This window comes from Balaenoptera physalus (assembly GCF_965194825.1).
Source record: "Balaenoptera physalus genome assembly, chromosome: 11".
Classification (NCBI taxonomy): domain Eukaryota; kingdom Metazoa; phylum Chordata; class Mammalia; order Artiodactyla; family Balaenopteridae; genus Balaenoptera; species Balaenoptera physalus.
In genome coordinates this window covers 40,582,896-40,602,580 of record NC_138896.1, presented here as the reverse complement: position 1 = coordinate 40,602,580, position 19,685 = coordinate 40,582,896, and the positions used below count along the sequence as shown (strand labels likewise).

The window sequence follows — 19,685 nt, the reverse complement described above, 5'->3', positions numbered from 1 at the left end:
GCCCAAGACCTCATCTCCCCACATCCAAATCTTCCTGGTGCTCAAGGCCCAGCTCAAGTGCCACCTCCTCCAAGCAGCCCCCCAGGAGCCTTCATCCTCCAGAGAGCCTGCTCAGACCTCCCACAGCACCAAGTCGGGCTGCTCCAGGGGCACTGAGCACATCTTCCCCGTCCTCCCAGGTGTTAGGTATTTGGCCACTTAACAATTCAACAAGCATTCTGAGGCACCCCGCGTTGTGCTGGGCAAGGCCACTGGGGAGACACTGAGGGGAACTGGGCTCATTCCACCCCCAAACCCAAAACTCACTGCATCTGGGGGACACCCTGGGGAGGAGGCAGGTGGGATGCCCATGAGTGGCACACAGTGTGTCTGCAGCTGGCACCCAGCAGAGCCTCACACCTACAAAAGTACGAAAGGGGTGAGTGACTGAAGGGGGAAATACATGAATAAACACTCTCTCTCCCTCCCTCTCTTTCTCTCTCTCTGGCTTCTGGAGTGACAAGGAGGTCCCTGCCACATGGGAGACAAAAGCTGCTTCCGGGCTTGAGCAACAGTGAAGATGAATGTCAAGCACATGTGTGTTTGTGTGACATGTGCACGTGCGAGCACATGCTGGAGCATATGCCCTGAGCACACAGCACACTCATTGATTTATTCCTCTTACCAATAGTCACCGAGCGCCAACAACCTGCCAGGCACAGCTCTGAGAGCAGGGGTAGGCGGTGGACACTGCCCTGTGGGGCACCCCATGTAGACAGGGGCAGGCGATGGAAAGGCGATGCAGAGCTGGTAGATGGGGATGGGGCCCAGGAGGAAAAAGAAATCAGGAGAGTTCAGGGGACTGTTAGGGAGAAGGCCTAGGGAAGCCCCTCTGGCAGGGTGACATTTGAGTCAAGACCCCAAGGAGGTAAAGGAGGCAGCCCTGGGTATTTGAAGGAGGGCTTTTTAGGCAGAGGGAACACGCGTATGTACGTGTATGCACATGTGTGTAAGCATGTACATGCATGTGTATCTGTGTGTTCCAACCTGAATCTGTTCTGAACCTGCCCCAGGCCTGGCCAGCAGCCCCAAACACCCCCCGGGGCACAGAGACACTGGCTGGGATGAACGTGGTGCCCCAGGTGCCAACAGCTCAGGCTCTGGGTCACTGGCTCCCCAACCAGCAGAATCTGAGGACCCCCTGAGAATGGCCGGTCCCCATCCCACCCCATCCAGAGGAGTGTCAGGGGATAAGCAAGCTGCCCAACATCTCAGAGTGCCCCAAGGGCCCAGTCCCCACGGCCTCTGAAGGCCAGGGCTCTGTCAAGGCCAGGGTTTTGTTCATAGCAGTCAGGGGTGAACCCCCAACCCTGACCTGTGCAAGGCCTGGGGAACCCCGAGTCAAGCAGCTGGATGTCCGGGGCCGTCACCACGGACACCTAGGGCCACCTGACAGGAACCCCAATGCTCTTCCTGTGAGCGTGAGTGTTTAAAAGCCCCTCCTCCTCCCTCCTCTTCCCTAACCCTTGCCTCAGCACTCTCTGGAGCCAACCTGCCCAGGGCTGTGCCACCCAGCTTTGCCATCCAGCTGTGCCACCTTAGACAAGCAGGCAGCCTCTCTGGGCCTCAGTTTCCACCCCTATAAAGCAGTCACAGTAACAACAGAGAGGACTGCATTAGTGAGAACACACACAGGGCTGAAAACTGTGCCCAGCACATGGGGGCCCTCAGCAAATACTAGATATTTATTAGAGAGGGAGGCAAGACTGGGACCGTTGTGCCCATTTTTCAGATGAGGAAACTGAGACTCGGAGAGATGAAACTGCCCTCTGAGTATCAGAGCCAGGAGAAATCAGAAACAAGGCACAGACCCAGCTCCCCTGCCTCCCTGTTTACCATCCCCCAGTCCTGGCCTCAGACCCTGCACACCCTCCCAGCCGACTCTGCTCTTTCTGTTCCACCCACAAGCCAGGCCGGGCAGCCACACATTGAGGCCGGGATCCTGAAGCCCCCTCTGGCCACCAGCCCAACCCAGGCCAGGACCCAGGCAGACCCCAGGACCCCCACCTGCCTGGCGCAGCCCCTCTCACTCGGGGAGCAGAGGACCCTGCATGGGGCCGGTCAGACCCCGTAATGGCTGCCTGCTCCTTGCCCTTCTGATCCTGGCTGCATGAGGCCTCGACTGCCCAGCTCTCAGCATCGGCTGTTTTCTTTGCAGATAAAAGGCAGCCAGGTTTTAGGTACATGAAAGCTGCTCAGGCAGGAATGTACGGTTCAGAGAGCCAGCGAGAGGGCAGAAGGCCAGCTTCCAAAGGCCTGGGGCGCCGTCGTTTCCCACCCGACCCCTCTCATGGCCTCAGCCACACGCCCTCTGCTGCAGAGACGGTGCCTGGGAGGAGCAGAGGTGCTGCCAGCCCACCTCCCTCCCTCCCCAGGGCCTCGGGGACAGGAGGGCATCTCACTGAGAGCCAGGCACACAGTAGGCGCCCCCCATACCCTTGTGGATCAGCGACCACCTCCTCTCAGCCAGGCGCTGAAGACACGGATTTAAATAACCCATCTTCCGGGCTTTCCTGGTGGCGCAGTGGTTAAGAATCCGCCTGCCATTGCAGGGGGCACGGGTTTGAGCCCTGGTCTGGGAAGATCCCACATGCCGTGGAGCAACTAAGCCCGTGCGCCACAACTACTGAGCCTGAGTGCCTAGAGCACGTGCTCCGCAACAAGAGAAGCCACCTCAATGAGAAGCCTGTGCCCCGCAGAGAAGAGTAGCCCCTGCTCGCTACAACTAGAGAAAGCCCGCATGCAGCAACGAAGACCCAACGCAGCCAAAAATAAGTAAATAAATTTATTTTTAAAAAATAAATAAATAACCCACCTTCAGAGAACCAGCCTGCTGGGGGGGTGGGGGGAGGAGGTCCTCGGAGTGAAATGCCTCCAGGCTGAAGTGCCGGGTTGGGGGCAACAGGGATTCACTGCGGGGAGAGTCAGACTGTGGGTCCTGAGGAGAGAGCAGAGGCTGGCAGGGTGGGTCAAGGGTGTAGACAGATTGAAGAGGAGAAATGGGGCGGTGCAGAGAGGGGGGTCAGGGGGAGTTCAAGGCAGCTGGGAAGGGCAGTCAGGTGAAGGAATTGGGGTACGGCAGAGGGGGGTACAGTGGGGGGACCCAGCACGCAGAGGGGCACCTGCCCTCAGTCCTGACCCAGCCCGACTCTGAGAGGGACCCCAGGGTTCAAGAGCAGAGAAGCAGGCTTCCAAAGCCTGGAAAGTGGGGGATGCCCTGAGCAGGGGGCTGGGCTGGCGTCTGGGAGGTCTGTGGTCAGCGTGGTCTGTGGAAGGGCTGGGATGGGTCCCAGATGGAAGGATGGTCTGCCAGCTGCCCTGGGCCTCATCCCAGCCACACGCTGTGGCCTTTCCCCTCAACAACCACCTTCCCCCCAACCCACTGGGCCATTTGGGGGCCACTGGCCACTTTCCCACAGACCCTGTGGGAATTAAGGACAGGCCGGTCCAGGGCGACTCACTTCAGGACACCGTCATTAATCAGATCCCATTACCCTGCGGACACAGCCCAGCCGCCAGCTCCGGACCCCGAGCACCAGGTCACTGGGGGCCGGGCCACGTGCCCCGGCCTGGCCTGGGCCCGCCGACCTCTGCCCCAGCACAGTCCATCAGCCTGCCCAGCCCACCCTGGGCGCCCTGACTAGGCCTTCTGCCCCTCTTGCTGCCCAGGGCACTCGGCCTCCCCGGCTCTGCCCCCTCCCCAGGCCCGGAGATGGGGTGTCCTCCTCTGCCCGAGTCACACAGGCCCCTCAGGCCAGCAGTCGTTCCCCTCCTTGACCGAGAAATGGACATCAGTCTCCAAGGCTGCAAGTGCTATCTTAAAAGACAGTAAAATCTGCCCACAAGGCCATGTGGTCCCTTCGCCTGGGCCGCTCTGTGGTCACCAGCCTCCCCTCCCCCCACAGGCTCCCAGCCCACCCACACACCTCAGAAACTCTGTTGATTCCATCATGAATTCACTCACTCAGTGCTTTCCTGAGCACCTACTAAGCACCCTGCACAATCTTTGGCACTGGGGTAAACACACAGAGACCAATCCCCGCTTTCATGGAGCTGACATTCCAGCGGGAGAGATGCCACCAAATGAGCCCGCACGTGACTAACATAGGTGCTCGTCCTTAGAGGCACTTCCAGCTCCCTGACTTCCTGGCACCTGGCAAAATCCAACCACCTGCCCTTTATGCTTGGCCGGGGCCACCTGCCATGTTCTGGCCACTGAGCTGGGAGCAGAAAATGCTACCATTTCTAGTCCAGAGCACCTCATTGCCATTGTGAGACCCTACAGGGTACATGTTTCCCCTGCTACCATGACCAGCAATGTTCCAGGCCAGCCTGGTCCCTGAGGAGGTGGGCAGAGCACTCAGCCAAATCATGTGGCCATGTAACATAGCAAGTATTCAGTTTACGTATTTTAAGCCACAGAGATGCGGGGGCTGTTTGTTCTTGCAGCACCTCCTCCTGATGCTGACAGACACAGGGGGCGTAAGCTCTAGCTCCAGGAGAGCAAGGAATGGGTCTTATTTACCTCCACTTCAAGAGCCTGGATGTGTCTGGTTCACACCCATCACAGGCTGGCTTGGGCTGAACTGAATAAAATTCACACACACACACACACACACACACACACACACACACACACATACACACAGAGATGTAATCATCGTCATCCTGAGAATGAGCATTTGTTGAGTGCTTACTGTGTGCCAAGAACTGTGCAAAGTGGTTTTACACGACTAACACCTTTAAACTTACAATAACTGTATATGAAGTGGGCCCTCTTATTCTCCCCATTTTCCCAAAACTTAGGTACAGAGACATTAAGTAAGTTGTGCAAGGGCACACAGCTAGTGATTGAGCTATGATTTGAACCCAGAGGAACGAGCTCCAGAGCCCATTTTACTACCATGTAAAACCTCAGCCTCCCCCCTTCACAAGTGGGCCTACACATACATGTACACGTACACACACACACACACACACACACACACACAGAATCTGAGAGTGACGGCAGTAGCCTCCAGTGACAAGGAGGGCCGCCCACATCGACTGTGGCCGCAGCGGGGAGAGCCAGCCCTACTACCCCTCTGTGTTCAGCCAGCACCTCCACTCCTGGCTATCACACTATGGGCTGAAATGGTCCATCCATCCCCATCACAAAGGATCGGGCAGGGGGGGTGGGGGCCAGGGGCCCCAGAGGGTTGTGTAAATGGCTCTGCTTTGAGCAACAGCTAATTTCTGAACATAATTATTAATTTCATGCTTATCATATGCAAACCTCTGTCTCCCAGACGAGATGAAATTGATTTAATTAGAAATTCCATCATCAAGCCTTTTGGATCCAAGCTTTTAATTAGGGTCACCAACCCCACCCATGGCTGCCAGAGAGTGGGTTCATGGCCCCTGACTCCCCCCGAGGCCCCAGGCACAGCCAGCATGTGTAGGTCCCTCCACTGCCACCAGGGCCCCGCTGCCCAGGTCAGGGCCCCTCACCAGGACCCTCACCTACCTCCCACCCACAGCACGGCCCCACAGTCACAAGGGGCATCTTTTTCCTGCTGGCATCGTAATGGGGAAATAGTTTGGGAAGAGTTCGTATCATCTTGCAGCTGGAAGGACTGAAATGTTTAAGGTGGCAGAAGACAGGAGAGATAACAGGTCTCCCCTCTTCCTGAGAAACTCACACACCAGCCTTCTTCTGGGACCCCCTGCTGGGTGCTAATAAAATGCCCTTTACAGCTCAGCTTAGGGCCATCTGTCAAAATGATCAACAACACTTGGCATTTTAACAAAGCATTTTCAACACATTACCTCTGACTTCATCTCCAGCTACCATCCTGGCCTCGCTCACGTGGCTCCAGCCACACTGGCCTCCTTGCTGTTCCCTTGAACATGCCAGGCACACTCTGCCTCAGGGCCTTTGCACTGGCTGTTCCCTCTGCCTGACTGCTCTTCCCCCAGGTCTCCCCAGAGACCCATGTGGCTCGCTCTCTCACATCCTTCCCTTCAAGACTACTCAAATATCACCTTCTCAGACCACCCTATTTAATACCAATCCAGCGTCCCTTTCCTGCACCCTATCTCCACCTCCCTTGCTTTGATTTTCCCCGTAACAATGATCACTTTCTAACATGCTCTAGATTTACTTGCTTATTTCATTTATTATCCGCCTCCCCCTAAAACATCAGCTCCATGAATCCAGGGGCCTTTTTTTATTCCTCACTGTGTCTTCGGATGCCTGGCACAGCACTTGGCTCAATAAACTCAAGGGCCACTTCATTCCCTCCACACAGCCAGCCTGAGGACAAGCTCAGCAGGGCCGCAAGCACCTTAGACAGGTGAGGAAACCGAGGCTCAGAGCCTTGGGGCCTTGCCAAGGTGACAGAGACGACCGAGTTCTGATTCTCACATGGTCTGACACTTCACCTGGGTAAGTGGAGGGCATTGCTCTGCGGAAGGGGGCCACTCCACAGCAGCGCCCTGCTCACGGAAGATGCTCTGAGGTCTCCCTCCTCCCACCCCAGGGCTCAGCTCATGCACCTCCTGGGGCCCTATCCCCCTGATTTCACAGTGATATCCTAGAAGGCACTCGTTGGGGGGCCATCCCCCACCCACCTATGTCTCTCCCTCCCGGGAACCCACCCAGCCTCTTATCAGGAAAGCAAGGGGACACTTGGATTAATTTCCAGGCCTGCTCTGAATTATGTTTTCCAGGAGAGAACCAGACAGATGCAGGCAACACGCCTTTGAACAAATATTTCCCCAGAAAGTGCTTTATTCAGTACCTTGTCTCACCCTTTTAAACATTATATGTTTTCTTAGGAGCCCAGGAAAAAAGGGGGGGTGCCGATAAGGCACGGAGCCTGGAAAAGAATAGAGGGCGCAGAGTGGAGAGCCTCGCAGGGCTGACAAAGGAGCAGGTTCTGATGCAGGCTCGGGGGAATTACCGCAGATAAGAGCCGGCGGGGGAGCAGGCGGCGTAAGGGCGAGAGGAAACAAGATCCTCAAATCAGCACTTGTCCTATTTCATAAGCAAAATTTAGATCAATAAATTACACTCACTTTTGCAGGTTTTACATGCTGACTCCGTAACCTTGTCAAGAGTAACATGTGGGGGGAGGCCGAGGGACGGAGGAGCCCAGAGTCTGGGGAGGAAGGGTGGGGGCCAGGGGAGCCCCATGGGGCTGCAGTGCCTGCACCCCCTTCTCCTAGAAGGGCCCAAAGCCCAGGTTTCCGGAGGTGAGAAGCAGGCCACCACACCCTCTGCCCACTGCCTCGCTGCAAGACTGCAGGCAAGTCACCGCCCCTGTTAGCCTCAGTCTCCTCATCTGTCCAGTGGGCACAGTGGTGAGAACCAGCCTCTGTCCACAGACATGAAAGCTTGGAAAGAGACACAAACATCCAAGCTGCCAGGAGCCATTATTGTGTCTGATACATACCAGGTGCGGCAGCTACTGATACAGACTCTCCTGTTGATTCTCACCACACCCTGAGGGAGCACGAAGGTTTCCTTCGCCCCGATTGACACAAGAGGCTGCAGCTCAGAGCTGAGGCCCATGCCTGGGGTCACCTAGCGTTGGGGCCAGGAGCCACACCCAGGCCCACCTAATGGCCAAGCTGGGCTTTCTCCATGCCATGAGGCTGCCTGTGGGCCAGGGAGCCGGGCAGCACCGGGCACCAGGCCACACCCAAGTGTCCAAGGGGCAGGGGCTCGGGACCAGCCCAGGGGGCTGCCGTACCCCACCCAGGGCGTCGAGGTGAGGGTGCGGCTGAGCAGGGACCGGGCACTCAGAACCAGCCGGGCCGGGGCCGGGCATCCTGAGAGCCGGGTAGGGCGGCAGAAGGCAGGAGGCTGCGCAGGTATTAGCGGAATCCAAGCAGGTCCAGGAGCTACCGTTTCAGAAGCTCCTACACCACGCCCAGCGCTCCACAGGGATTCTCTCATTTAATCTGCACACAATAACCCCACGAAGTGAATGCTATTATTACCTTCATTTTGCAGATAAGACAGCTGAGGCCCAAGAAAATATGGAAACAAAATCACACAGCAAGTGGCAAGGCAGGATTTGAACCCAGGTCTGTCTGACTCCGGCACCTGGGCGCTCTCACCCCTACGCCCCGCCTGGCACATACTCCGTTTTCGTTGCCAGCCTCCTGCCCTCTGCCCACACCATCCCTGCCCCTGGGAAGCAGCCAGGATGGGGAGCCAAGAGTCCTTGCTCCTGGCCTTTCCTCACCACATCTCTTGGACACACACTTCCCGTGTCCGAGGCTCAGTTTCCACATCTGTTCAATGGAGGTTTAATGAGCCCTGGACTCACAAGTAAGGATAGAGGACGGGGCCTCCACGATGTGGGGGTGACATCCAGAAGCCTCTTCCACAGAACCCGCTGAGCCCACCCCCAAGCTGCGGGTGTCGGGGGTGGGGCCGGGACGACCTCAGTGAACGGGGTGCCCCTGGAGCATCTGTAACGGAACTGTCCTGCTGGCCAGCGATGGGGGCGTGGCCAGGCGGGGAGAGATGAACCACAGCGTCTGCCCAGTGTTCTCCCAAGTCAGGTAAATGTGCTGCGCTGCGTGGAATATATGGCTCTGTATTAATATAATATGATATAATGGGATGTACGAACATTATCGAACACACAAGCCGATAAAAGTCACATCACCATCACTTCAGGTAATTTACATCACAGCTCAGCCACAGCCAGGCTGGCAGGGAGGAGGCCCCACTGGAGCGAGGGAGCCTGAGCCCTGGGCTGGACAGGGGAATGGGTGGGCCAAGTGCAGCAATTTAGCCAAGACCACAGGGCAGGCTGACAACTAGCCACCTGCAGAGCTCATCTCTCCCCTGCCCACCCCCCTCTGACCCAGCACTGCCTCCCGGGGCCCTGGGATGGAGCCAGCTGCTGAGAACCCAGCCTGCAGGGGGCACCGCCAACCTCCAGGGGCTTCTCTGATTCCTAGCTGCCCCCACCGCTGTCCTCAGGCACTGGCAGCCCCTGGCACTGACCCATCTCTCACCAGCACCCTCAGGAAGGGGGCCCCATGCAGGTGTACCTGGGGTGCTGTTCTAACCCAGGGTTCCCTCTTGGGGGACGTTTGCTGTGGAAGCCCCATCTCCATCTGCAAAACAAGGGTTTCTGGGCCCTGGCAAGGGTGGAGGTGATATGGGCCTCCCATCCCATCGTGCATTCATTTAAAATATATTTACAGGATTTCTCTGGTGGTGCAGTGGTTAAGAATCTGCCTGCCAATGCAGAGCACATGGGTTCAATCCCTGTCTGGGAAGATCCCACATGCCGCGAAGCAACTAAGCCCGTGCGCCTAGAGCCCGTGCTCCACAACAAGAGAAGCCACCACAATGAGAAGCCCGCACACCGCAACGAAGAGAAGCCCCCACTCGCCGCCACTAGAGAAAGCTCGTGCGCAGCAACGAAGACCCAGTGCAGTCAAAAATAAACAAATAAATTTATTAAACAAAAATAAAATATATTTACTGAGCACTCATTCTGTGTCCAGTGCCATGGTAGGCACCGGGGAGACCACAGTGAGCAAAAGCAGACAAACCGCTGTTCCCGTGGAGCTGAGTCCCGTGGGAGAGACGGTCTCTAACCAGATACGCACACCAACACATACATAATCACAACCTCTGAGATGGGCTGGGAAGAGGTCGGGGGAGTGCGGGGGGGCAACTGTGACAGCCTGGAATAAGGGCCTGAATCCGGTCAGGGCACCCAAGGAGTGCTCCCTGAGGAGGGGCAGTGAGCTGACACCTGAAGGATGGGTAGGCAATACCCAGGTAAAGAGGGAAGAACAACCTAGATAGAAGGTGAGACAGGTGCAAAGGCCCTGTGGCTGGTTCAAGGAAAGGCAAAAACACAGAGAGGATGGGAGAATATAGCATGAGACATGGTTGTACTGGAAACAGATCCGGGGCAAGATGGGAACCACCAAGTGCATTGGGAAGGCTACTGCACTAGTCCAGGTAAGAGGTGAGGGTGGCCTGGCCCAGGGGTGTGTGTGGAGATAGAGAAACGTATGACCCCCCCGCCAAAAGCCCTCCAGCTCCAAGTGTCTCCCTCTGTGACAAAACTCTCAGTGAGCCCTCCCCTGAACTCTGAGCGCACCCAAGACCAAATGAAGAGCCTGAAGCCAGGAGCCAGGCAAACAAGTTCTCCGGGGTCAGCTGCCCGCTTCTCCTCTGGGCCAAGCCCATTCCTTCAAGATAAGTGGGCTCCTGGGGATTCTCCAGCTGCCCCAGTGACATAGCAGGTTGAGGAGGGGCCAGAGACTCAGCCCAGAGTGGAGGGGAAGCTACCCCGCCTCTCACCCCCATTGCTGGCACCTTCTACCGCTCTGAGATCTGGCCAGGGTGGAAAGAGCCTGAATTCTAGTCTGTCACTAACTCATCGTGTGACCTCAAACTAGACCCTCTTCCATCCTGTGCCCCAGGTTTCTCATCTAATAATCATAAAATAACAATCACAGTAATAACTGACATTTACTGAATGCTTACTATGTGCCAGGCTCTGTTCTCAGCATTCATTTATTTCGTCCTCACCAGACACCTGTCATCAAGGTACTAGCATTCCGCCTACTTTACAGGTGAGGAAACCGAGGTCCAGAGAAGTTGAATTACTTGCCCAAAGACATGCATCTGAACTCTCGCTGCTGGGCTCCACCTGCCACCAGCCTCTGCCACCTCCCCGTGGAAGTAAGGATTGACCTGAATCACCTCTGAGACACCCCAGCTCTGTTGTGCTGCCTCTGTGCCTCTCAGCCCAGAAATTCGGCCTCCAGCCTGGAAGGTCCCAGCTCCTCCCAAAGGATGGCAGGTAGGATTTGGGGGGGAATCTCTCCCCAGACCCTTCTGCTTCCTTCCATCTACTGCAGAAACCTGCAGATGTCTGATTCCGTTCAGCGACCACAGCCCACCTGCCCACAGTGTGCCTGGTACTGTGATGGGATGGGGACAGCACGGTCCTGCCCAGTACTGAGGACCTGCTCTGTGCTCTTCCCCCAGCAGCCCAGGTGGGATGAGTCCCGGGCACCCACCGAGGTACCAGCTCATGAAGGCAGTGGCCCTGGAACTTCCCTTCTTTCTTCTCCTCCATCCTGAGGGCACCTCCCAGGAAAGCTGCCCGCCATGCTCATCTCAGGTCTGCTCTGGGGTCTGACCTGTGACTGGGCCTTCTAACCTCACTAATTTAATTCTGACAACACCCCTTCCAGGTGGACATTGCTCTCTGCACTTTATGGGCAAGGATCTGGAGACAGGAAAGAAGTCGTTGGCCCTCAATCCCTCAACTACTGATGGAAACCCAGGCCCACCAATGCCAGAGCAGGAATCCTTCCATCCTGCTGCCCGGCCTCCCTCCAAGCCCACAGCAAGAGCCACCAGCACATCTGGGGCCTGTCCAGACAATGAGGGGACAGGCAGGACATGCCCACAGACTCCCCCTGTCCCAGCCCACGTGTCCAGTTTCCAGCAACTGGTGATCTGAGCTGACACTTCTCTCTGAGAGGGAAGCCCGGAGCGGATCTTGACCCCTCCCATCTGGTCCCCCCGACTCAAGCCCCTTCCCCAGAATCTCCATAAAGCCAGAGAGTTGACAAAGGTCTGCCCGTGAGCCCGGGCCTCAGCAGGTCCCACTGGGGGCAGCCGCTGGGAGCAGTGCCCGGAGAGGGGTCCCGTCTCCCAGCGCAGCCAGGCCCAGCAGACAGCGGGCACCTGCAGGGACAATTCAGAAGGGCCCAAAGCCTCCCAAGCATGTCCCCAACACCTGCTGCCTGGCCGACTTCAGCTCTTACCAACCCTCCCCCCACTCACTTCCCTCTGGCCACACTGGCCTCCTTAAACAGCCCCTGAGCCCCAAGCATGGTCCAGCCTCACAGCCTTTGCATGTGCCGTGCCCTCTGCCCGGCTGGCTTCCCCCCGCAGAGCCACAGAGTACATACACCCCTTCACTCATTCACATCTCTGATCAAACATCACCTTCTCAGAGGCTGTCACTGAACAGCTCATCTCAAGCAGCCCCACACCCCTCCCTGGCCCCTGACCCATGGCCCTTCTCACTCGACTTGATATAACACATCTCTGCTGGAGGAAGTGTCTGGAGGGTGCTGTGCCTCACAGGATTGGCAGCCTCAACAGCCTGTGAGTCACAGGGGCTGGGGCGTCCCGCACCCACCGCCCAGCCTCAGGAGTTAGAGGTCGAGCTGGTGCCCCTCCCCTAGCCCAGGCTTCAGGGCCATCTATCCTGCCTGGCAGCTCTCCTTCACCCGCCCCTTCCTCCAGCTCAGGCCTGGAGATGAAGACTGCAAGAAGGTCCTTTAGGGCGGGCTGGGGGAGTGGAGGGTCAGGAGGCCACAGGGAACAGCCTCTCTCCAGGGGACCCCTGTGTCCCCCAGGCAACACGGAGCCAAGCAGAGACAGGTCCCCCCATGGTCACCTTCAGGGCAGCCAAGTCCTGCCCAGGTGGACACTCCAGGTAATCCAATCTCAGGCTCCAGAGTATCAGCCGATGGGGGCAGGGACCAGGGAGGAGGAAACACGCACACACGGACACAGACATGGACACACCTGGCAGCCCTGCCAGGAGCCGGCAGATTCAGTCCACCAAAACTGAAGGACCCGCTCACATTCATGTGCCGAGGGCGTCGCGTGCACACACACACACACACACACACACACACACACACACAAGTGCTCGCCCCTGCCCACTCCACATACACCCAGGTACACAGACACGAGAGCACACACTCCACACACAGAATTACATGAGTCACACACAGATACACCTAGAGGCAGACGGTATGCTCTGAGCCAGGCATGCACACCAGGTCTACCTGAGTGTACCTGAGACACCCGCCCCCATATTCAGGAGCACAAGCTCACACAAGCACGCCCTGAGTCCCACACACACATCCTGGACACACAAGCACACATGCTGACAGTGGCTCATGGTGCTAAATATACCTGAATGTGTGTGTGTGTGTGCACGTGCACACACACACACGCTCCTGTATAATCAGGATGGGCAGGGACAGCATTTACTGTGCATTTTGGGGAGCACAAAAGAATGTTCATAACACCCCCTGAACTGTCACCACCCTGCCCAGCTGCCCATCAAGCAGCTGGAACTCTCAACTGCCCACAGTGAGCAGGAAAGTGCCGATCACTCTCCCCCCTTACCACCCGGCAAGGGGCGGTTTTTCTGCAGGGTTGATCCAACCAATAGGAGATCCAGCCTGGCAGGGGCAGAGCTCAAGGTGGGCGAGGGCTGATGAGCCTAGACAGGGTCAGTGGGGTTTGAGGGGGACCGAAGGACTGGGCACCACGGGGAGGGGCAGCCCAGAGACTGTGAGCCCGCCTGCCATGCTCGTCCACCTGTCCCGCTCCCTTGGATACCATGGGTTGGGGAGAGGGCTCGAGTTGGCAGGCCTGTCCCTCACTCCAGGCCCCAGCCCACCCAGGTAACTGGCACTGCTGGAGGGAGAGCGCACTGGCTGGCCAGCACCTCCCACTGTTCCCCGGGTGTCCAGCACTTCCATGAGGCTGCAGGGACGTGAAGATCCCCAACAAGAAATGGGGGCCTTGCCCAGAGACCCCAAGACAGGGGAGGCCTCATCCCTCACTGCAAGTCGTACCTAAATATCTGTAGTGGAAAAGAGGGGCAGGATCGCTCCTGTGAACCAAGCCCCGCTCCAGCCCAGGGAGGAGAGAGCAGTGTCAGTAATTTGTTTTAATAATCCTGCTGAACTGGGAGAAAATTAGCAAATGAGAAACCAGCTCGAAATTAATCAAACTTCCCTGTCCATCCCCCCACCTTCCATCTCAATGAAGGTTATTTATCCAACGCGCAATAGAACACAGAATTAAATTAAACAGGTCCTTACTTTGAGTCCTCTCCCCCAGCCCCAGGGAGGCAGTGTCTCCCGCTCACAGCTCTATAAGCAGCTCCTGGAGGACCTCAGCAGATCCACGGCTCCCGACAGCAATCAGAGGGGCTTCCCCAGAAGGAGCCCCACAGTGAACGCACTGCCAGTCTGGGTCTCACCGCCAGCTCTCTGCCAAACATATGAGCGGCAGATAACTCAACCACCCTCCCGAGGAGGGACGGAGGGAGGTTCCTGAGGTTGGGCCTGAGCTGATTGGAGGCTGGGGAGTCCCCAGGTTCTCTGTGGGGGAGAGAAAGGCTTGGTATGGAAGGTGGGGAGCGTGAGCAGCCCCCCAGATGAGGACAGTCTGGTGCCCACAGCAGGTTCCAGCTGGAAACACCCTCCTGGCCCCAACCTCTTGGTGGGAAGGGGCCGGAGGGGGCACAGGGTTCAGGGGAAGCTGAAGAAGGACCTCCTGTGAGGACAGGACTCAGCCCAGGGCTCAGGCATCAGGGGGTCACGGCGTCACCCTCAGGGCAAGGGTACACCCCACACCCACCACTTCCTTGGGCAGTCTGTCTGGCATGTGCTTCCCTAAATATCTCTTCCCTGCAGCTTTTGAATCCATGCATATTTCAGCCAGGGCCACCACCTGGAGTCACAGGTTTTTAAATAACTACTCTCAGGGCCCCCTTCAACCATTCCCTTCTGTCTGCCCTCTAGCTTTGAAATTTGTAATAATAATGGCCTTCCCTCTACAGCTTCACAGACATTCTCCCATTTAAACTTCACATCAACTCAGTGAGGAAGTCGTTTGCCACGAGGCTCACCTTATGGTGACTGAGGCCCAGAGAGGGCCCTGAACAAGGCACATCCAGCAGTGGCTGAGGGTCACAGCTGCAGCGCGTCAGGGATTGGGGACCAGGGGTGTGGGGCAGGGGGGCGGGAAGAACAGGGCTCTGCAGAATTGCCAGGCCTCCTGGAAGCCTCCTCAGGGGTTTTCTGCGGAGGAGGGCTGGGGGCTGACTGCCCCCTGGGAGGAGGGGAGAGGGAGGGAGGGTTATTACACATAAACTCCTCCATGCCTGCCTCTGACACGGCTACACCTTCAGCCCACACAGGGCAGCCAGGGGGCCTTTGACAATATAAATCTGAACCCATCACTTTCTGCTTAAAGCCCTCCACAGGCCACTCATGCATCTGGAGTGAACAGCCACACTGTCCTGGGACCCAGAGCTCCTGCTGACCCAGCCCTGCCACCTCTTCTCCTCCTCTCTGAACAGGCTCCTTGTTCTTCAGATGCACCAAGAATGTTCCTGCTTCGGGGCCTTGGCACTGGCTGTGCCCTTCACCCACAATACCATCCAGGCACCTGGTTCCCTTCCTTACTTGCCTGGGTCTGTATTCAAATGCCCCTTCCCTGACCACCTGGTTTAAAAGAGCTCTTCACCTCCTCCATCACTCTCGAAACCCCTGGCCCTCTGCAATTTTCCTCAACAGCACCTGTCACCTCTTGAATTACTGCTTGTTTACTGTCTTTCTCCCCCTTTAGAAGGTCAGCTCCACGTGGGCAAGGATTGCGCGTGCTTGCGCGTGCTTTTGTTCCCTGCTCTATTCCTAACCTAGCCTAACATATGACTCACTAATTATTTGATTGGTGAATGAACGAATGAATGAATGACACTATGCTTAAGGCCATCATTCGGGCCACCATATGGCCCTCCAGTCTGAAATGTTCCATCAGTCTCCTAACCATTCTCTCAGCCTCAGGCCTCGGCCTGCAACCAAACCTCCACTCCACACCCAAAGGAATATTTTAACCCCCAAATCGGACCAAGGCACCATCCTGCAGGATCAAGCCCACACTCTTGGCCTCAGCCCCTAATCCACCCCAACTCCCTCTCCACTGACCCTCTCCCATGCCAAGAGCCCTGCTGCATCCATGCCAGACATACCTGAAGTTCCAACCATACCTGTCCTTTCCACTGGAGCACTGTCATGGCTCCCTCTCTGCCTGCAGGACACCTCTTCCAGGCAGCCACCCCATGTATGCCCTGTCAGAACCGACCTCTCCCTACTCTGAGCCCCCACACACCCTCTCCTGTACCTCCACCACAGCCCTCCCACACCCCCAACTTGAGCTGTGACAAATCATATGCATGTCATACCTCCGCATCCAGGAAGGACCCAGATTTATTCACTGGCAATCTCTCCCATCCCCACCACCTGCTCCGGTAGCTTGCACAAACTTGGAGCTCCATACATATTTGCTGAATCCAATGGAACCAGTTCAAACACAGCCCAGGGAGAGTGCCCATTAAGAGGGGCCTTTCCTCCAGGTTGCTGCCATTTCAGGCTGCTCTGAGGACAAATGGACCTTTAAGTGTCACTTAATTGCAACACACAGGAGCAGCTGGCCCCGCATTCCGCTCACCTCTCCTTGGGGGTTGCCTGGGAGGAAACCGATTCACGGCGGTTGAGAGGTGACCAGGGCCCTGTTAAAATGGCAACGCACCGCCTCTGGTCCAGCCACCAGCCCATTATAGCAGCTCCTGGCCCACCCAGCAGCTTGCATGTTGAGCACACGTGTGGCCACCCCCATGGGTGAGAACAGCAGGCACAACACAGCCACCAATGAATTATTTATTCCGTACATTGTTAGCACAGCAGACAGAGTAACCGTGTCTCCAGGCTTCAATTAAAATATCAAGGCGCCTGCACCGTCTGCCCAGCCACATGCCCAGCTCCCACCAAAACTGGCAGGATAGCACCTCCTGGGAAGCTATAGCGCCCCCAAGGCCAGCTCTACTGCCCCCTCCTCTGCTTCCCAACAGCCAAGTCCTGCTTCAGCACCATGGACAGTGGCCTCCAGGCTCCTCTGGGGCTCTGCCCCTGAGACACCCAGCACACCTTTCAGGGCTCTAAAAGACCATTTAGTAAATCGATGACCTGAAAGAGCCTTTCCAGATTCCCAAAGCGGCCCTGGGACAAGCCTCGGTGGGTTCTTAGCCTAACTCCCATTCTCCATCCGCTCCCAGCCCACCGCTACAATACCACAGCACATGGCTGGAAGGCAGGAGTTCAAGGCCCTCACCCCAGCTCTTCCCCAGGCTCCTTGACAACTCTAGGCAGGTCACACCACCTCCCTGGGCTCCAATGTTTTCACTCGGAAAATGCAAATGAGGGTGGCCAGGCTGTGACCTCAGGGATTGTCACAACCAATGGAAAGGGATTTTGACAAGGTACAAATGTTGGCCATGCCAAAAGAGGGCTTTAATTTCATACGGGTGGGTTTCTTCAGCCTTCCCACCCCTATCCCAACCTGGAAAACCCTGATTCTAGGGCACAGGCTCAGGATGAAGAAAAAGCTGACAGATCCTTCAGGAGCTGGCTGGGTCACAAGCTAACTAGGTCACCCACGAGATTTAATTCAACAACCCCCGGACTAGAATATGAGGCCGAGTGAAATCAAAGTGGGCGAGCTGAAAAAGAGCAAGAAATTCCAAACACATGCCGCTGAGAACTGTGGAATGAGCAGAGGCTTCAGGGATAGGCAGTGCTGAAGGCCTCCGCTGCTTTCTGGACAAGCCTCAGTTTCCTCACCTGTAGAATAGGGCCAGTGCGACAGACTTCCTAGCCAGTGACTTACATTAGATAACCTATGTGAAACTCCTGACACAGGGCCAGGCACATAAATTCAACTATTCATTTTATGAAGCACCTATCAGGTTCCAGGCCCTAGAGATAGAGCAGACAAGAAAAGGGACACAACCGTGCCCTGTAGAGCTGACATCCAAGTGACCAATGCTGTTATCCATCAGGATGTCAGGAGAGGTGGCATTCAAGATGGGCCTTTGAAGCACAGGTGGAATTTCCAAAGCAAAAAAAATGTGGCAGGAAGCTATAATCCCTTTAGGGAAATGTTTGGCAGTTTCTCCTAAATCTAATCATTCATGCAGCCAAAGAGCCAGCAATCATATCTACTCATATTTATATATATAATATAAATGAGCACTAATGTCCACTAAAAGACATGTACACAAATGTTCAGAAGAGCTTTATTCCTAATAGTTAAACACTGAATTCAGCCCAGATGTCCAGCAGCAGCAGAATGGGTAAATGAATGCTGACCTACACAAACAATGACACAGTGGAATAGTGCAGAGCAATGAAAAAGAGCAAATCATCAAAATACCCAACCACATGGGGGAATCTCACAGATAACGTGAGTGAAAGAAGCCACACACAAAAGACTGACTGTGTGACTCTGGTTGTATGAAGCTCAAAACCAGACAAAACTAATCTATGCTTTTAGAAATCAGGCTACTGATTAGCCTTGGGGAGGGAGGGATGTGGGCTGGGAGGGGCTCAAGGGAATGTTCTAGGGGACTGAAAATGTTCTGTATCTTAATTTATAGAAGCTCATCAAGTAATGCCCCTGAAATTTGTGTACTTCACTGTGTATAAGTTATACTTCAATTATTTTTTATGTAAAGAAAAGGTAGACAGAGCATTCTTCAGGGGCTGAGGGAACATCAGAAGCAGAGGTTAGCAGATTGGACATTGCAGGGGGTGTGGTCAGGGAATGACCCAGGGGAACTGGGCTGGAGCTGGCAGGGGCTGGAGGGAGGGCTGGAGTTGAGGTGGGCGAGAAGGGTACCAAGGCAAGGCCACCCTGGGAGCCCTGGGGCTCCTGCCTCCTTCTCCCAGACTCCTCCTGCTGCCACAGCAAATGGTGCGAGTGAGGTCATCTCCCCTCCCTGCTGGACTGGCCCCCTGCCCACGCCCTCCCTCAGCCACCATGCTGGATTGCAGTCCTGGAGCTGAATTTCCTGGGCTTTGGGGGCTTTCCTCCTGAGGAGGAATCAAGTGAAGCCACAGTCCCCCAGCCTCAGGCCGGCAGTCCAGCTGGGCACCTCTCCCCACCCCCGTGCTCTATGCCCACGGCATCACGGAGGACACCTGGTTCTGCCTCCTATGCTGCACCTGCCACATCCACCTTTCCACCCACCCCCAAAGGGAGCACCTGAACACCCGTCACTCCCAGGATAACCGCTCCAATTAGGTAGGACCCTGCCACCTCCTGCTTCCCAGCACCCAGAACCCCAGCCTTCACTGCCACGACTCCTTGTGGAGGGAGAGCCCCCTGGACGTGCACAGACACGGCCGAGGAAGCGGCTCAGAAACCTCACACCCCACCAGCCACCAGTGAGACATGACAGAAGCCCACTCGTTCCTCTGGGCAGCTCCTGAGCTGAGGCCCAGGGGCCAGCTTGGCCCTACCTCCCACGATCCACTACACGAGGCTGCACGGAGGTCAAGTCAGAATCAGCCACAGGACCTCCTCTGGGGCCACGCTCCTGGCCACAGGGCGCCACCGAGTCCAGCCGTCACCCCTTGCTGGCAAGAGTACAAAAAATTACAAACACACTTGCCCTTTGCCCCAGCATGTATCTGTAGGAATTCACCCTACAGAGACCCGCGGAGTGGCCAATCACAAAATTACCCATCGTGGTTCTTTGTAAAAGCACAAGATCAGAAACTACTAAGTGTCCGTCCTGAGGAAACAGGAAGCAGGCAGTCCTGGGGGCCACACAAAGCCCTTTCGCGCTGACAGAGGCGAACCCCAAGAGCACTGGGAGCTCACCCAGCAGGGGCTGCGGATGTGTGAAAATGGAGCGGGAGAACACACGTGTGCACACACCCCCCACGTGCTGGTGAATGTTGCCTGGAGTGGGTGACACGGCAGCCACGCCCTGGCTGAGAGC

The 19,685-nt window shown here is 56.3% G+C and overlaps 1 protein-coding gene across 9 annotated transcripts in view; it reads right to left on the bottom strand.

Moving 5' to 3' along the window:
• Positions 1 to 19,685, bottom strand: part of GRM4 (glutamate metabotropic receptor 4) — a 101,099-nt gene that overhangs the window by 67,029 nt on the left and 14,385 nt on the right. Inside the window, exon 1 of one of the 9 annotated variants that reach the window (XM_082415064.1) lies at positions 13,983 to 14,409. The exons of the other annotated variants lie outside the window; for them this stretch is intronic. The gene's annotated coding sequence lies outside the window, so the exon portion shown is untranslated. Of the gene's footprint in view, positions 1 to 13,982; positions 14,410 to 19,685 lie in introns of those variants that run through there. 9 annotated transcript variants of the gene reach the window in all.